This window comes from Phyllobates terribilis, unplaced genomic scaffold, assembly GCF_046119375.1.
Source record: "Phyllobates terribilis strain yellow unplaced genomic scaffold, ASM4611937v1 Scaffold_5__5_contigs__length_657084704, whole genome shotgun sequence".
Classification (NCBI taxonomy): domain Eukaryota; kingdom Metazoa; phylum Chordata; class Amphibia; order Anura; family Dendrobatidae; genus Phyllobates; species Phyllobates terribilis.
Genome location: NW_027362765.1, coordinates 57,229,249 through 57,249,381, shown reverse-complemented (window position 1 = coordinate 57,249,381; position 20,133 = coordinate 57,229,249). Strand labels below are relative to the sequence as shown.

The window sequence follows — 20,133 nt, the reverse complement described above, 5'->3', positions numbered from 1 at the left end:
ATCACAGGTCCTGTGCGCACAGAACAGCCATATATGTGGTGGCGGCTCTGCAGGTGGAGGTATGTGGAGATTCCCCATTACTATTAACCCCCTCAGTGCTGAGCCTGTTTAGGTGTGTTTGTGCCTATATTCCAGAAGACAGGACTTTTTCTTTTTCCTCTCCTGTAGATACAGACCCCCACACACATTATACACGGTATGAAGCTTATAGTGTCCGGTCACTCCACACCGAGGGGCACCAGATAATAAAAGAGAATACCGATACATTTGCCTCCTTCACACGTACAATTTTTCCATCATTTTTATGCCCGTCATATTTTGGGCTTTAAGTAAAACAATTTTTTCTTTATTTGACTTCACATTCCAAGAGCCAATTATATCTCCGTTTGATTTAACCATTCGGGGGCTTGTATTTTGTGTGGCGACATGCGTTTTCCAGCTGGCGACGGAGCAGGATCCATATTACATTGCATATTACACCGTGTCAGGATTTGGCGATCTGCCGTCACATAGAGGGGTTTAGGTGAAGCCTGGAAAACCTTTGAAGGGATTGTCCAACAGTAAATGACTTATTTTTAGACATGAATTGATAAACAATAATAAACGGAGGCACAGTCATCTTTTAGAGTCTTCGCGGATCCAGCACAGGCCTCTCCGGGAGCTGTGTCTGCACCGTTCAGGTGATAGGAACAGCGTGACATTGGAGAATCAGCTGATGACGCGCTCTTCTAGTAACCTGTAGCCAATTACAGCTTCAGCAGTGCTGGGACTTCCGAACGGGACAGAATCCGCTTCCTACACTGCACCACGCAGGCGATAGAACGTTGGGTATGCTTCCGTTTATTATTTTTAATCAATCCATACCTAAAAAAATATATATTTTACCATCAGATAACCCCTTGGTAAAGACCAGTAAGAGAGTGCTTATTTATTCTCTACTTGATCAAGCAGAGCCTCTACCAGAACCTTCTCCAAGCTTGTGGTCAAACTCATGGGATGATTTGGAAGAGCCCCTAAAGCCTATCTAAGGCCTCATTCACACGTATGTGCTGTAACCGTTTTTTAAACAGACACACATACCCATTATAATCTATGCTGCTGTCCGTGTTTTTTGCGGATCGTTTGTCCATGCAAAATACACGAAGATATGTCCATTTTTTTTCTGGCAGATGAAAAGAGCCAGTCTATGGGTCTGCAAAAAACACGTACAGCAGATGGATGCCATCCGTGTACCCTCCGTGTTTAACACTGCAAAGTATAGGAGAAGCTTTGTAATTTTATTTCTTTATCCATCTGTGAAAAACACTGATGACATACTGATGGTAAAAACGGACACACTGATTACATACGGATGACACACTGATGGAATACGCTGATGACACTGGTACCATTATTTAAGGTACATGTTTAAACATAGACTTCTGAATGAGACCTAAGGGTCAGTACACACTGCATACAGCAGTGGTTTGATAGTGTTGTTGACTAGGCTTTTGTGCCCATTTGAAAATATGGACACCAGATGGATATCCTGGTTGGAAGCCACCAAACCACTGCTGAAGACAGTGTGAGCTATGCCTAAAGGTTTAAATATAAACTGACTTAAATGAAACCAGAGTTTTGTGGTTTTACCATGTGAATGGCACCTAACCCTATGGAAAAATGCAAGAGCGCAATAGGGTCTTATCCAATTAATAAATGTTACATAAAAGTATTAAAAACTGCTCACCTAGTAGGGTTGTGTGGGACACAACACCTATAAAGCCTGGACTCCAAATGCTTTGTATGGGTATGTCAGAGATAGATGCTGGGATAGGAAGTTGTTTCTGCGCTCTCTGGAGTCACGACAAACCATTAGGATGGATAAAAATGTAGGTTTATTGTCTATGCGCTTCAGAGTCCACCGACTCCCTTCACTGTCTGAGGAGCAGGTAGAGAAAATGGAGACTCAAGAGAATGAGCCGATCGCTGCAACAGAAGGACTCCTTCTTTTGCAGCACTCGGCTCATTCTCTTGATTCTCCATTTTCTGTACTTGCTCCTCAGACAGTGAAGGGAGTCGGTGGACTCTGAAGCGCATAGACAATAAACCTACATTTTTATCCATCCTAATGGTTTGTCGTGACTCCAGAGAGCGCAGAAACAACTTCCTATCCCAGCATCTATCTCTGACATGAAGGGAGTCGGTGGACTCTGAAACGCGTAGACAATAAACCTACATTTTTATCCATACTAATGGTTTGTCGTGACTCCAGAGAGCGCAGAAACAACTTCCTTTCCCAGCATCTATCTCTGGCACCTAACCCTGACCAGACTAAGGCCACAAGTAAAGGTACATGCATACCAAATTTTTTTTGGAGGCTTTCAAAAAGACAAGTTTTCTAGTGGAACTCGCTTCCGTAAACACTCTTTCTTCGGTTCGGGAAGGACCATTTTTGAGGCCTTTTAAATAGTTACATAGGTTGAATAAAGACCTAGGTCCATCAAGTTCAACCCTTATCCACCAATTATACATTTTTTTGTCATTAAACTATTTATAATCCACAAGGTTATGTGTACTGAGGAAATCAGCCCTTTTTTACAAGCTGTTATAGTGTCTGTCATTACTACCTTTTATGTTAGGGCATTCCACAGTTTGACTGCTCCAACAGTAAAGAACCCTTTCCTATTTAGCTGCGGGAATCGCCTTTCTTCCACCCGTAATGAGTGGCCCTTTAGTATGGTCTTTGGAAGGAATAAGCCATGTGCTAGAAAGGAATAAGTCATGTGCTAGTCCTTTGTACTGACCACACATGTATTTATACATGGAAATGAGATCTCCTCTGAGACATATTTTTTCTAAGCTAAACAAGCCCAACTTGTTTTGATCGAACAATGTCTGAAGTGTTTAACCCTAGAACGCATACCTGGGGCCTCGCAGGCCCGCCCTATTAATTGTTTTCTATTTTCTGCAAGATTACTTTAGTTAGAATTTTGAAACTCTAGGTATTCCTCAGGAATATAGTTGTTTGTCATTTCCAGTTGTTCATTTATTTTTATGTTACAGGCATTTTCGGTATAACAACTCTTTTTTGAAAATACCCATTTTTATGGTCATGCGTTCTAGGGTTAAAGCATTTTTTCATCAGGGTGCTATGGAGACCCTCTTTGGTTTAAGGAGAACTTTGAAATAGACAGCAAAGGGTCTTCGCATTGCCAGCGAGATTCAAATTAAGGTACTTCATCGATGAAGGAAGAGAGACAGAGTACATGTGACATGCATTGTCAGCAGGTAGAGTTTTCTGGTGTGGCAACATAGACTCACCATTTTTATTAGCTAGACACAAAGCGGAACTTCATTGTTACATACAGCTGAACAGGAAACCAAAATAGTCTTATCAGTAGTAAACACATTTCCCTTGACCCAACGTAAAAACCTTCTCAGGGACTTCACAGGAAACCAGTATCTTAGTCAAACTTTTCACAATGTATGTCTTAAAACACTCAAGCTGAGGCCTCATGGAATAGATAGTTTTTTTTCTAATTAATTATGATATCTAGATATTAATAATTAACCATAACAATTCCTCCCTTTTTATTATTTTACAAAACAATTTATTCATCAGCTACTTCCCCATGCTATAAAAGCCTGGAGGGGACGAATCCCGTTCACCGACAAATATCTTGCTTGTAAATCTCATCATATATGTTTATAGGAGAAGTGGTATTATATTTCGCAGGCCTGTGATGCTTAATCTTAAGTGTTTTCTTGCATTGTCTCTTAATAGCAAATATACTAATCCTGGCAACTATATACACTAGTAATATCAAAATTCCTATTTGTAGAATACCTTGTAGGATACCCATTAGCCATCCACCTATACCCTTGAACCAATTGACAGGATTAAGAAATGAGAAAGTGTCGCTCCACCAAGAATCTTTTTTGACATGATGTTCTTGGAGCCACGCATCCCTCATTTCTCTATCTCTATCTTGGTCTTTACCTGGAAATTTCCTGCAGGGTCTTTGTAGTGGCGACAGGTAGGGCCTATTATCTGACACATCCCGCCCTCTCTAGCCGTCAAGTAATCTAGCACTATGGTGTGATGGTTAGTGTAACATACCTGGCGGCGTCCTTGCATAGTGGTCCATCTCCCACTGTGCAAGAGCGCGCACTTGATCTCCTGTCCAGAATGTCTCTCTGGCTTCCCTCCTTGCTGTCTGTTTGTCTGTTTTGGCTGCATAGGGCGACGCCCGCTGAACTTCCTGTTTCTTGTACCTGCTGCGGACACGCCCCTGTTGCACCTTCAGCCTATTGCTGTCCATCTTTGGGTATTTATACCACCTTCTTCCTCAAGATGGCGCCTGAGCATTGTTTCTTGTCAGTTGGCTTTTTGTCTCTGACATGCCAGGTCCTATCCTGTTTTCCTGCCTGTTTTCCAGTTCTGTGTCTGAACTGTGGTCTGTTCTTGTGAACACGCTTCTTGCCTGTTCTTTCGCCTTCTAGGGGCCGTATTCCTAGACCTGCCTGTCTGTGCCTTGCGGTATCTGTTCCCGTCTGAACAGAGTCCTGTTTGTGTCTCTGCCTTGCGGTATCTGTTCCCGTCTGAACAGAGTCCTGTTTGTGTCCCTGCCTTGCGGTATCTGTTCCCGTCTGAACAGAGTCCTGTTTGTGTCTCTGCCTTGCGGTATCTGTTCCCGTCTGAACAGAGTCCTGTTTGTGTCCCTGCCTTGCGGTATCTGTTCCCGTCTGAACAGAGTCCTGTTTGTGTTCCTGCCTTGCGGTATCTGTTCCCGTCTGAACAGAGTCCTGTTTGTGTTCCTGCCTTGCTGTCTCTGTTCCCGTTCCTCTGTTCCCTGTTGTCTGTGCCTCGTTTCTACTTTAACCTTGTCTCCCTTTTCCCTCTATGTCTGTTTTCTGCGTCTTTCTGCAGAGTCTGAACCCGCTCCTAAATTCCTTCTCGTCGTCTCTGTACCTCTGTTGTGAATTTAGTGTACGCTCGCTACTTCTATGTAAGTACTGTGCGTGCTTCTGGTTCTGCCTTTCCTTCTCCGTCTGTTCTTTGTGAACAGAGTCCTATCCCCTTGCCTTGTTTACCGCTCTGCGGTGTCCGCTCTGCTCCTGCTTAGCTTGCCGCTCTTGCGGTTTCTGCTCTGCTCCTGCCTTGTTTACCGCTCTGCGGTGTCCGCTCTGCTCCTGCTTAGCTTGCCGCTCTTGCGGTTTCTGCTCTGCTCCTGCCTTGTTTACCGCTCTGCGGTGTCCGCTCTGCTCCTGCTTAGCTTGCCGCTCTTGCGGTTTCTGCTCTGCTCCTGCCTTGTTTACCGCTCTGCGGTGTCCGCTCTGCTCCTGCTTAGCTTGCCGCTCTTGCGGTTTCTGCTCTGCTCCTGCCCTGTTTACCGCTCTGCGGTGTCCGCTCTGCTCCTGCTTAGCTTGCCGCTCTTGCGGTTTCTGCTCTGCTCCTGCCTTGTTTACCGCTCTGTGGTGTCCGCTCTGATCCTGCTTAGCTTGCCGCTCTTGCGGTTTCTGCTCTGCTCCTGCCTTGTTTACCGCTCTGCGGTGTCCGCTCTGCTCCTGCTTAGCTTGCCGCTCTTGCGGTTTCTGCTCTGCTCCTGCCTTGTTTACCGCTCTGCGGTGTCCGCTCTGCTCCTGCTTAGCTTGCCGCTCCTGCGGTTTCTGCTCTGCTCTTATCTTGCTTACTGCTTCTGCGGTTTCCGCCCTGCCCTGCTTCTGCCCGCTGCTCCGGCAGTCCTGTCCTGCCCTGCTTGTGCTCGCTGCTCCTGCAGCCCCGTCCTGCTCTGTTCTTGCCCACCGCTTCGGGCGTTCCCTCTCTGCTGTGGTTGTCTACCGCATCTGCGGTTCTGTGACCCAGTCTGTACTGGGTCTTAACCTCTCTGTGCTCCAGCCCGTCCTTTCGGCCAGTACCTCCCTGCCTGCATACTCACCTGTATCCACCCATCTGCATACCTGACGTGTTTGCTTACATCCACCAGTCTGTGCCAGCCTAACCTGCCGGTTCCAGTAATCCCAGTGTGGGTCAACCCCCGTGTCCGGAGTTTGACCTGGAGTAGCACCTGGTCCCTCTGCCCGGTTTCTCCCTGGTGCACTGGCGTCGTATGCCGTCGTGCCACCTTGGTCGGATCGGCCAGATACTTAGTCACGCCCCTCCAGGCACTCTCCGGTCCATGGTCCAGTGGAACCACAACACCCGCACACGCCAGTCAGTCCGGACGTGTGCATAACAGTTAGTTACTGCAATTAGTTGTTTCTGTACAATATTAGATGTATTGAGAATGTCAAGAATCTGGAAGATCTGGTCATCTAGATAATCAGTCGCCTCTACCAACTTATCCCGCATTTGCATTATGAATGGGTAAATGAATAAGACACTAAAAAATTTGTTAGCCACCCCCATTTCTACAAGATGTGGTTTAACATTTGGTCTGGGCTTGTCGTCTGCAGCTCGTCTGTACAGTGTGTGTAGCGGGATTGCTTTAATATCTACTCTTCTTTGTGGTACTATACAAGTAGAAGGTGTCAGAAAGGCCAGTGTGCAAACTCCTGTGAAATTGTTGGGTAACCACTTGTAAGCCTTATGTCCACATACAATATATAAACTCTCTGGTGCTCCAACAACAGTGTTGTTGAACAGACTAGCAATTCATTTAGATAACAAGGTGGTGCTTAATTTTTCCATAATTTTTTTCTGACACTGAGTGTCATTTGAGGTAAAACCTTATATTAGATTTTGCAAGGTGACATTTACACAATGAAGCCTAGTATTGAGAGCGGCATCAACCGCTATACACTGCGTAGTAGTGGTAGCAGATCCATTACACTCTGAATAGTCAGCTGTAGAAAAAGGAAACCCTCTGGATTTTATCTGAATACAGCTGCAAAAGGTAAAGTTCGGAAAACAGGATAGGTCGACACGACTGGTCGCCAAAGGCATTTCAATCTGACTTAGAGGCGGACCACTCCTGTTAAACAACAACAATGGCTCAGTCACCCAAGCAGCTACAGTTAGACCTACAGCCTTCTTTTTCTTTGTTGTTCTTAATCTAATAGGAAAAGTGTAGTTACTTTAGTAAAACATTTCATTCAAAGTCACTGGAATACCTAAATAAGGCATAGTATTGAGGATATTGGACTATGGGTGCATATCCAACAGTTCTTAGGATGGTCATTAGAGTTCATGTCTTGGAGTAAGACTTGGTGATGCTTATCAGTTTGTTATCCCAGTTCTCTTTAAGTACTTCATGGAGAGTTAGGGCAAGGGGTACGGTTGCTATCACCATAGTCCAAACAAACAGGGTCATCATCTTTGCTGCTGCTGAGGCTCAAAATCTTTTTACAATGGCTGGCGTGGATCCAAGTGTCCTTGCCTTGAAGCTTGACCGAAGTGGCAGTTGTTAACAGCACTTGGAATGGCTCACTGTATCTGTGTTCCAGTGGTCTCCTCATATGTCTCTTTACCACGACCCAGTCTCCTGGTACCAAAGTGTGAGTGCCGCTGAGGCAATTAGGGTCTGGAATAGAGGAAAGAACACGATTATGAGTAACAGTCAAATGTTTATGCAACTCTATAACATATTCAGTGAGAGAACCATAGGAGGCCTGCAGCTGCTGTGGGAAATACAACCCTGTCTTAGGGACACTACCAAACAGTATTTCATATGGGGACAGCTTCTCCCTCCCCCTTGGGGCGGTCCTCACTGGTTACAATGCTATGGGCAAACAATCTACCCAGGACAAGTGTGTTTCTTCCATGCACTTTTGGATTTTTAGCTTCAAGGTACCATTGAGACGTTCCACCTTCCCACTACTTTGTGAATTATAGGGAACATGGAAAGTCTGTTCTATCCCAAGAGTGACCATATCTACAAACCACTTCACTGATCAATTTTTTAGCAGTAGTTTTTGTGTTTGCTTTACTCACTGCCCAAGCTTCTGGCCACCCAGAGAAAAGGTCAATGCATACCAGGGCGTATTCATAATTACCCACCTTAGGTAGCTGTATGTAGTCCACCTGCAGTCTCTGAAATGGGTAATCTGGTTTTGGTGTGCATTTTCGTGGGACTCAAATAGGCCTACCAGGGTTATGTTTTGCACAAACTAGACATTCTTGAACATACTTTGCAGCCATATTCTGGAACCCTGGGGCACACCAGTTTTGTAGCACCACTGCACACATAACACCCTTTGAGTTATGCACCAGAGAATGTGCAAGGGCAGCCATCATAGGGAACAGGCAGCGTGGAAAGCAAATACGCTTGTTTACCTGCCATACCCCTGACACTGACAGTACGGCGCCCGCTTTGACCCATGCATTCTGGTCGTGGGGGGGAGCCTGGGTCTGGAAGACCTGCAGTAGTTCGAGGTCCACGGCCACTGGGACCGGTGCAGGGGATGTCTCCTTATTTGAAAGGGGGTTTCCTGCACTCCCTGACCCTGAGTCTCCTGGGGTTCCCGCACTTGTGATAGCCAGTATCTCTGTCAGAGGTAATTGTGCTGCTTCCTTAGCCGCCTGGTCGGCCAAAGCATTCCCTACTGCAAGGGGAGTTTGTTTCCGAGTGTGTGCTGACACTTTGACTATGACTGCCGTTCGGGGAAGGGTGAGTGCTGTGAGTAGCTGCTCTACCGCTCGTGCATTCCTTATAGATTTGCCAGCAGAGGTCAAGAAATTACGGCTTCGCCAAATGGCGCCAAAGTCATGCGCAACTCCATAAGCATATTGCGAGTCAGAAAATACATTCATTTCTTTACCTTTTCCCAGATTACACGCTGCAGCGAGTGCTTTAAGCTCTGCCTCTTGCGCAGATCAGCTGGAGGGGAGTGGTTCTTGTATCACTGCCTTACCATTGTGGACTACTGCATACCCGGTGATGAATCATCCTTGTTCACTGTCCCAAGCTCTGGATCCATCTACAAAATACTCAGCAGAGGGGTTAGTGAGTGGTACATTAATATTTGCCAAGCCCTTTATTTCAGCTTCCATCAATGCCTGACAATCATGTTCATGTGCCATATCAAACTGAGCTTCCTCATCTGCTAATTTGAAAAACAGGGGCAAATCTTGGCTCATGGTCTCTCCTTCTTCCACATCCTGATACTTTCCTCCCTTTTCTAAATCCACTGGCAGTAGTGTAGCTGGATTTAGAACGTTACAGCGTTTGATAGTTATATGGGGAGGTGTAAGGAGTGAAACTTCATATTTTGTCTACCTTGATGCTGAGAGGTGACGGGTCTGAGCCTGTTGAAGTATTTCAGATACAGCATGAGGAACTTAAAGTGTGAGGGGGCTTCCTAACACTATGTCCGCTCTCTTTTTAACAAGTTCTGAAGCAGCTGCCACAGCTCTAACACAAGTAGGAGAACCCATAATGACAGGATCAAGGGTTACAGAGTAATATCCTAGAGGGCGCTGCCTACCACCATGTTCTTGGGTAAGGACACCAGACGCATGTCCAGCCTGTTCGTGGCAGTACAAAGTAAAAAACTTGTCATGATTCGGTAAACCTAGAGCTGGTGAGGTAGAAAGAGTGAGCTTGAGGGTGTGAAATGCATCAATAACCTCAGAATTAATGGTAAAAGGCTCAGTTTTGAGGCATTGGAACAATGGGACCATAATATTAGAGGCATTTCGTATCCAGAGACGGCAGTACTGGACTAGGCCCAAGAATGCCCGAAGGGACTTGGTAGATCTTGGAAGGGGTATTTTTTAGTATAGCCTCAATCCTCCCTGGACTGAGATGCTTAATGCCTGGAGACAGGCAATGCCCAAGGAAAGTAACTGTGGACTTGCACAATTGGAGTTTATCTTTTGAAGCTTTGCACCCATTTTCTGCTAAGAATATCAGCAGAGATTGAGATTCATTGTGGCATATCTGGTCTGTGATGCAGCAAATAAGAAGGTCATCCACATATTGTAAGAGTATGGTGGATGAATCAAAGGGGCACCAGTTATCGAGTACTGTCTTTAGGGATGTGGAAAATAAGGAAGGGGAGTTAGCTGCTCCCTGAGGAAGGACTGCCCATGCATACTGAGCACCTCTGTGGGTGAAGGCAAAATAAGAGGTACACTCCGTGGAGAAGAAGACAGAGAAAAAAAGCATTGGCCAGATCAATCACTGTGAAACAGGTGGCTGTGGAGGGGACCTAATTCAGGAGAGTATGGGGGTTGGGTACAAGTGGAGTATCCACTATAGTTACTGCATTAACTGCCCTAAGATCATGTACCATACGATAGGCTACTGGTTGTCCAGGTGGGGTTTTCTTTTTGACTGGGTACAGGGGAGTGTTAAATGGGGAGGTTATAGGAATAACTAGACCTCTTAACAAATGCTCCTGGACATTCTCATGTATTGCTGCATCCTGAGCAGCACTTAAAGGATACTGCTTTATACAGGGGGGGTTGGGCACCTGGTTTAAGTTTTACAGTCACCGGAGGGATGGGTAGTTTTCCCACATCAAGTTTGTTACATGCCCACAATTGACTGGGTATATCCTCAAGCCAAACAGGATGGGAATAAGGTTTAGAGTCTGTATTGTCTAGAACTGTGGGAATTGTTAGGGAATGGAAGACTACACAATGTGTCATCATCCAGGGGGGTGGTCATCTTGGGGCCATTTTGAGTGAATTCTATGCTGGCTCCAATTTTCTGCAACACATCTGTTCCCAACAAATTAAAAGGCACATCAGGGGAAACTAAAACCTGGGTTACAATTGAAATTGAGTCATGCAAATTTAACCGGAGAGGATGAGTCATTTGTAATTTAGTAAGTCGTCCCTCTACCCCTTCACAAGTCACATAGTCGGGGGACAAATTGTCCTCTGGAACATGTTGCATTAATACTGTACGGGCTGCTCCAGTGTCTACCATGAATGAAATAGTTTGTCCCTCCCCCAGGGATACGGGGACAGTGAGTGTGGGTCCCTGGGGGGTGACAACCTGGCAGAGGGAGACATCTGGATTGCCAGTTTCCTATGGAGGGGGCTGGGCAGTGGCTGTTGATTTTGCAGGACATTTGATGGATAGATGTCCTTTTTGCTGGCAAGACCAACATTCTACATTACTGTAATCTCTATTTCCTCCTTGGTGGTTACTTCCTTCTCTCCCTCCCCATCTTCCTTTCCTGGGCTGCACAGGAGCCAAGTTAACCCTTTTCTTTGACATGCTTTCTAGTTCAGCACCTCGGGCTATTTCCTTTAAATCAACCCATTGCATATTGCGCCACTCCGGGTGACTAGCGCATACTGCAGTCTGAACCGTAGCTCTAAGACCATTCATAAAACACTGCAACAATAATCAGCGATCCTTATCATCATTATGCTCATATCCGAAATCCAACCATGTTTGTTCTAATACAGAGGCATATTCTGAGACTGACTGAGCCTTATCCTGTACTACAGTTTGTAACGGATCTTGTTTTTTATCCTGCTCTGCCCGTGCCCAGTTTTGCATCCTTTGTATAGACACCTGACCCGACTCTGATGTATTTTTAATGGCTGGTTCCTGGCCTGGCAGCATCTGAGTAATTTCCATAAGTAAGGGGTCACTGCCTTTCTGCTGAATGACATAAACTAGATCATCCCATTTCGCCCGATATGCCTCCTGAACACCCTGGAGGCGCATATTAAATGTTAAGGTTTTTTTTCGGGTATCTGGGAGCTGTGTAGTGAGGGCAATAAGTTCACTGGGGGACCAAGGCTGATATGTTTCTATTGGCCATATTTGGGGGTATCGTGTACCGGAACATTATCAACCATCCTAGGAGGTTGAAACTGTACATGACTAGTGGTCCTCATAGGGAACAGAGGCACCCTGGGTGTGAAGACCCACAGGACCTGCAAAAATTAACCCCAGGGGGCTTTTGATGACCCCAATGTCTGCAAGTCCATCGCATTAACCCAGCATAAGGAGGTGGTGCTGAAGGGGATGCAGAATTTACACCAGGTACAGAGACTACAGGGATTTGAGAGTTTTTCAAACTATCGTAGATTACATAGACAGTTCCATGCCTGGTTTCCTCTGATTTATGTTCACTCATTGAGAGACGTTTTGCTACTTCTAACCACATCCTAGCCTGCTCTAGTTTGTTTTTATCTTTCAACCATCCTTCCCAATTGCAGATATAGTTCTCCCATTCCTTCTCTACCAAATTTCCTCAATATTATTTCACATCCTTCTACTGCTTCTTTCCCTTTCAGTCTCTCCAATATCTCACATGCTATAACTGGGGCCTCGCCCTTTAGGTTAGTCAATTCCTTACTGTTGCCAGTCCCTATGTCTGCAACCACTGTGCCAGAGTTACCGCAGAACTCTCTTCAGCACACCTAGAGCCACTCAGACTCTAAATTTGATCCCGTCCCAGTCTCCTCTGATCCTCGAAAGACGGATCTGATCCTGTCCCAGTCTCCTCTGAGCCTCGGAAGACAGATCTTTAAGGAAGTACTAACCCTGATTTTCCAGCCCTGTGAGCTAGGGAGATTCTTACACACAACCAAACAAATAACAATACCAAACCTACTGCTCCAACTACTATTCCAATTATTTCTGCATGATCATATAACATTTCCCAGTTCAAAGGTTTTCCCTCTACACCTTGTAAAGGCACTGCGTGACAATTATATCTGCAATAAGTGTTACTTTTTATACTATATGTTTCCCAGTCTGGGTATACAGGCTAAGCAAGAATTTCAGCTACTATGATTTTCCCTCTCTTGAGCTTACACAAAACAGAACACAGACACTGAGGACGATTCTGATTCATCAAAAACGACTTAACAATGCGTCAATCATTCAATGTACACTGCACATTCGCTGATATTAATCCCCCTGCTGTATTCGGGCTAAAAACTGCATTCATTTACCCCTTTCTTGAGGGTGCCCTTATCAATTTACAGGGGAATTCAATACCCTCAGAGTACTACTTTACCGTGAAGGATTCCTCTGTTATAGGCAATCACACTTCCCTGATCCTCTTATGGACCGATTTTCCTCTCCACCACATGTGAAGGAACACACCTAACGGGATCCCTTATCAAGCAGAGACCGTAGTCCCTTATTGGTCAATCAAAAATCATTCAGTCCCACATTCAAGGATCCTCATAGTTTACAATATCATACCAGACATTTATGACGTAGACAAAACAAACCACAGAAAACAATCCTCCGACTCCTGAAATATACAGAAGAACTGCGAAGGTGCCTAATCCCGACACGCTGGGCAAGGTTGATTACTTCTCACTTCATTCAATTATCATTCAACCGTCATTCAATCGTCAATTATACATCTAAAAACCACATTGAAACATATAAGACAACAAAATCAATCGCTGGCAAGGGTACAAAAAAAAGATTGTCTTGTTAGGACCACCAGTTACCCGTCCTGGAGCCCTCTAGGTAATACTGAATTAGTAGTAATACAAGGGATTACTTACCGCGGATTTCATTCAGTAATTCCCAGAGAGATCCTTGTTGACTTGTCCAGAGGAGGTCCGGTTATGACAATCCCAGGTTTCAGGCACCATGTACTGTTATGGAGACCCTCTTTGGTTTAAGGAGAACTTTGAAATAGACAGCAAAGGGTCTTCACATTGCCAGTGAGATTTAAATTAAGGTACTTCATCAATGAAGGAAGAGATACAGAGTACATGCGACATGCATTGTCAGCAGGTAGAGTCTTCTGGTGTGGCAACATAGACTCACCATTTTTATTAGCTAGACACAAATCGGAACTTCATTGTTACATACAGCTGAACAGGAAACCAAAATAGTCTTATCAGTAGTAAACACATTTCCCTTGACCCAACGTAAAAACCTTCTCACGGACTTCACAGGAAACCAGTATCTTAGTCAAACATTTCACAATGTATGTCTTAAAACACTCAAGCAGAGGCCTCATGGAATAGATTGTTTTTTTCTAATTAATAATTATATCTAGATGTTAATAATTAACCACAACAAGGGGATGGTTGAAAGATGTGACATGCACTTACTTTTGTGGGAACAGGCATTTTTCTAAATCTGAAATGGAAGAAAACCACTCAAAAGACCGATCATATGAACAGCAGGTCATTTTGTAATAGAAATAAATAGGAAGTCTTTGAAGTGTATTTTGAGCAATTATTTTTTCAGGCAATTTTTGGAGTGGACCTGATGTCCAGTTCTGGTGAAGTGACCAGTGGCCAGACCGTATGTTGTGGTCCAAACTCAACCCTTGAATGTCGGATGTTTGAAGCCGACCTAAGGTCTCATTCAGATGTCCATGATTTTTCTTATCCAAAAAAGCATGAGTTCGGTGTTTTGGATTGTAATTTCTTCAGTGTTTAGCCAGAGTCAGTTTTTATTGTCAGTGTTTCATTAGTAATATTCAATGATGAAAAAAAAAAAATTACAAAGCTTCTCCTATTCATTGCAATGTTAATCACGGATGGCACACGGACTGTACACTGTTGTCATTCGTGTGCTCTCCGTGATTTTCATAGTTCCATAGATTTGTATTGCTAATATTGATCCATGACTTGGAACCAAAGTGCCACGCCTCCATGATTTTTTGCAGACCCCTCAGTCCGTAAAAAAGCTTGGACATCTTAACAGCCCCATAGACTATGATGGGTACGTATTCTGTCCATGAAATACACTGATAGAGTATGTACATAACTCCAGGATGCCTGAATGAGACCTTAGGCTGTGTGCCCACTATGTGTTTTTCAAGCGTTTTAAGCGAAAACGCTTGAAAAACGCTTGGTAATACGTGCCCCATGGTCCCCAATGATGATCCGCATGTGCTGTGCACATGCTGCGGAAATTTCCGCTGCGAATTATCATTGCGGAAAAATACGCAGCATGTCCATTAATTTTGCGGACACGCTGCGTAATTGCCGCCATTGACTTGCATTGAAACGCATAATATCCGTGTCAGTACATTTGTACACACGGATATTATGCGTTTCTATGTGCGGATGGTACCCAGGTCTGGAGGAGACGAGACTCTGGGTACCATAGAACCTGTAAAAAAAAGAATTTAAAATAAAGATGATACATACCTTCTGATGTCCTCCTGGTGTTTTCTCCGCTCCGTCTGGTCTGCTGTATGGGTCGCGGTGTTGTGAAGGACCTGCCATGATGTCATTGAGTCATGTGATCTGACACATGACTCAATGACGTCACTGCAGGTCCTTCACACCACCGCGAGCTGCCCAAGACACTGGACGGAGCGGAGAAAACACCGGGAGGACATCGGAAGGTAAGTATAAAATTTATTCTTTATTTTTTACCATTCTTATTCTTTTTTTTAACTATCTTGGTCTCACTACTATAAATCCATGCCGGTTGCATGGATATATATAGTGTGACCAAGTTGTCAAGCACTTTTCCAAGTGATGCTAAAATCGCTTGGAAAAGCGCTTGATAACCCGCATGCAGAAATGCATGCAAAAACGCTTGACAAACGCTTCTACCTGGCGGGAAAAACACATGTAAAATCCGCATGCATTTTTCCTGCCAGGGAGAAGCGGAAAAAATATGCAGCATTTCTGCATTGTGGCACATAGCCTTAGACTAACTTCTTGTGTCTGTTTGCACATTCCGTTAGTTTCATTTTAGGAACAGACAAGCAATTAATGTGCATACGTGATATTATACAAATAGAATCATAGGCGCTACTTTGATTATCACGGGATCCACCTGAGTATATTAGAACAGGGGTTTCAAACTCGGCTGGGTATATGGGCCGCACACGGAAAAAAATTAGAATTTGGGGGGCCGCATTCTTTGCAGAACAAAGTGACATTGTTAGTGATACCATTTTTTTTCTATACACCTTTTGAACATTTTTGCGTGTTTATTTTATTTTTTATCGCTTGGGTTGTTACGGATGTGGCGATAACAAATGTGCACTTTTTTGTTTATTTAATATATAAAACAGCATTTTTAGTGGCAAAATATTTTTTCATGCTTTATTTTGCATTTTTTTTTATTTTTTACAATTTTGTTTCCCCCAGTTGGCCACATACAGTAATACTGTCTTACAATTAGCACCATATAATAATTCTGGCAAACATCTTGCAGTAATGTGCTTCATCCTGGTCCCCATCTGTCGTAATGTCCCCCATCCTGGTTCCCATCTAGTAGTAATGCTCCATCCTGGTCCTCATCTAGTAGTAATGTCCCCCATCCTGGTCCTCATCTTGTGTTATGTCCCCCATCCTGGTCCCCATCTGTCGTAATGTCCCCCATCCTGGTCCTCATCTTGTGTTATGTCCCCCATCCTGGTCCCCATCTGTCGTAATGTCCCCCATCCTGGTCCCCATCTTGTAGTAGTGTCCCGCATCCTGGTCCCCATCTTGTAATGTCCCGCATCCTGGTCCCCATCTTGTTGTAATGTCCCGCATCCTGGTCCCCATCTTGTAGTAATGCCCCATCCTGGTCCTCATCTTGTAGTAATGCCCCATTGTGATCCCTCTCTTGTAATAATGTGCCCCATCCTGGTCCTCATCTTGTCGTAATGTGCCCCATCCTGGTCCTCATCTTGTAGTAATGTGCCCCATCCTGGTCCTCATCTTGTAGTAATGTCCCCCATCCTGATCCCCACCTTGTAGTAATGCCTCATCCTGGTCCCCATCTTGTTGTAATGTCTCGCATCCTGGTCCCCATCTTGTAGTACTGCCCCATCCTGGTCCACATCTTGTTGTACTGCCCTATCCTGGTCCCCATCTTGTTGTAATGTCCCGCATCCTGGTTCCCATCTTGTAGTAATGCCCCATCATGATCCCTCTCTTGTAGTAATGTGCCCCATCCTGGTCCTCATCTTGTAGTAATGTGCCCCATCTTGTCTTAATGTCCCCCATCCAGGTTCCTATATTGTAGGTATGTCCCCATTCAGGTCCCCATATTGTAGATATGTCTCCATCCAGGTCCCCATATTGTAGGTATGTCTCCATCCAGGTCCCCATATTGTAGGTATGTCTCCATCCAGGTCCCCATATTGTAGGTATGTCTCCATCCTGGTCCACATATTGTAGGTATGTCTCAATCCAGGTCCCCATATTGTAGGTATGTCTCCATCCAGGTCCACATATTGTAGGTATGTCTCCATCCAGGTCCACATATTGTAGGTATGTCCCCATCCAGGTCCACATATTGTAGGTATGTCCCCATCCAGGTCCACATATTGTAGGTATGTCCCCATCCAGGTCCACATATTGTAGGTATGTCCCCATCCAGGTCCACATATTGTAGGTATGTCTCCATCCAGGTCCACATATTGTAGGTATGTCCCCATCCAGGTCCACATATTGTAGGTATGTCCCCATCCAGGTCCACATATTGTAGGTATGTCTCCATCCAGGTCCACATATTGTAGGTATGTCCCCATCCAGGTCCACATACTGTAGGTATGTCCCCATCCAGGTCCACATATTGTAGGTATGTCTCCATCCAGGTCCCCATATTGTAGGTATGTCTCCATCCAGGTCCCCATATTGTAGGTATGTCTCCATCCAGGTCCCCATATTGTAGGTATGTCTCCATCCAGGTCCACATATTGTAGGTATGTCCCCATCCAGGTCCACATATTGTAGGTATGTCCCCATCCAGGTCCACATATTGTAGGTATGTCCCCATCCAGGTTCCCATATTGTAGGTATGTCCCCATCCAGGTTCCCATATTGTAGGTATGGCCCCATCCAGGTTCTCATATTGTAGGTATGTCCCCATCCAGGTTCTCATATTGTAGGTATGTCCCCATCCAGGTTCCCATATTGTAGGTATATCCCCATCCAGGTCCCCATATTGTAGGAATGTCCCCTGTGCCATTGTTGACATACACATAAAAGAGAAAAACAAAAAAGATTCTTCTCACCTGTCCTCTGTTGTCTCGGCGTCCTTTCTTCACATGTGGGCCGCAGGCACCATAGACCCCTTAACGATCGCAGCCCAGTCCAGCAGCTGCGGACATCAGCACTGTATTTCAGTGTATTGCCATGCAGAGACTGGCTCAGCAATATCAATGCCAGCCGTCTGCCTATCAGAGGCCAGCAGCTGACATCTGTGCATGCTAGTGACGTCATACGCCGGGACGCTGATGTCAGCTAGCATTCGTATTGCTGTGCAGAGAGCCGGTCTCTGCGCAGCAATACACTGAAATAAAGCGCTGGAACCGAAAAAGAAGAAAACCGAGAACTGGTCAAAAGAGGAATATAAGTACACTGTGTGCAGAATTATTAGGGAAGTTGTATTTTAGAGGATTATTTTTATTATTAATCAACAACTATGTTCTCAATCAACCCAAAAGACTCATAAATATCCAAGCTTAATATATTTGGAAGTTGGAGTGGGTTTTTTTTAGATTTGGCTATCTTAGGAGGAGATCTGTTTGTGCAGGTAACTATTACTGTGCAGAATTATTAGGCAACTTAATAAAAACCAAATATAATCCCATCTCACTTGTTTATTTTCACCAGGTAAACCAATATCAGTGCACAAAATTTACAAATAAACATTTCTGACATACAAAAACCAAAAAAATTAGTGATCAATATAGCCACCTTTCTTAATGATGACACTCAACAGCCTTCCATCCATAGATTCTGTCAGTTGCTTGATCTGTTTTCGATCAACATTGCGCGCAGAAGCCACCTCAGCCTCCCAGACACTGTTCCGAGAGGTGTACTGTTTTCTCTCCCTGTAGATCTCACATTTTATGATGGACCACAGGTTCTCTATGGGGTTTAGATCAGGTGAACAAGGGGGCCATGTCATTATTTTTTCTTTTAGACCTTTATTGGCCAGCCACGCTGTGGAGTAGTTGGATGCATGTGGTGGAGCATTGTCCTGCATGAAAATCATGTTTTTCTTGAACGATACCGATTTCTTCCTGTACCACTGCTTGAAGAAGTTGTCTTCCAGAAACTGGCAGTAGGTCTGGGAGTTGAGCTTCACTCCATCTTCAACCCGAAAAGGTCCCACAAGTTCATCTTTGATGATACCAGCCCATACCAGTACCCCACCTCCACCTTGCTGGCGTCTGAGTCGGAATGGAGCTCTCTGCCCTTTACTGATCCAGCCTCTGGCCCATCCATCTGGCCCATCAAGAGTCACACTCATTTCATCAGTCCATAAAACCTTTGAAAAATCAGTCTTAAGATATTTCTTGGCCCATTCTTGACGTTTTATCTTATGTTTCTTGTTCAAAGGTGGTCATTTTTCAGCCTTCCTTACCTTGGCCATGTCCCTGAGTATCGCACACCTTGTGCTTTTTGATACTCCAGTAACGTTGCAGCTCTTAAATATGGCAAAACTGGTGGCGAATGGCATCTTGGCAGCTTCACGCTTGATTTTCCTCAATTCATGGGCAGTTATTTTGCGCTTTTTTGGCCAACACGCTTCTTGCGACCCTGTTGGCTATTTGCCATGAAACGCTTGATTGTTCGGTGATCACGCTTCAAAAATGTGGAAATTTCAAGACTACTGCATCCCTCTGCAAGGCATCTCACAATTTTGGACTTTTCAGAGTCCGTCAAATCTCTCTTCTGACCCATTTTGCCAAAGGAAAGGAAGTTGCCTAATAATTAAGCACACCTTATATAGGGTGTTGATGTCATTAGTCAACACCCCTCCTCATTACAGAGATGCACATCACCAGATTTACTTAATTGGTAGTTGGCTCTCAAGCCTATGCAGCTTGGAGTAGGACAACATGTATAAAAAGTATCATGTGATCAAAATACTCATTTGCCTAATAATTCTGTACACAGTGTAGATTTTATATAATTAAAAATACCTTCATTATGGTGTATATGGGCATGTGGTGGCAGAGAAGGCGCTTTGACAAGATTAAAACAATAAATAGCAATTCAACAAATTATTATACAAAGCAGCTTGTAATGTTAGACAAAAAAAAACAAGATTAAGACAGGCCTCTGTAGAAAGTGCGCCAGTGCTAGTAATTATTGTTATACCGAGCAGCATATGTTGTGAAATGGGACAAGCCATAATTTTACAGACAATATAAGGTGTGCTGGTGTTAATGATGCATTGTTGGCCCCAAAAAAATATAATAATCATGTGAAAGATACTAAAAAAGTTTAAAAGTATCTTCTAAAGAGAATCTACATAACCAGGTATAATATATAATACATGATTGCCACTTTCA

The 20,133-nt window shown here is 44.4% G+C and overlaps 1 protein-coding gene across 1 annotated transcript in view; it reads left to right on the top strand.

Moving 5' to 3' along the window:
- LOC141271967 (uncharacterized) overlaps positions 1-20,133 on the top strand; it is an 83,194-nt gene continuing 63,061 nt past the window's right edge. The window contains exon 1 of the mRNA XM_073682221.1: positions 1-59. The gene's annotated coding sequence lies outside the window, so the exon portion shown is untranslated. The remainder of the gene's footprint in view (positions 60-20,133) is intronic.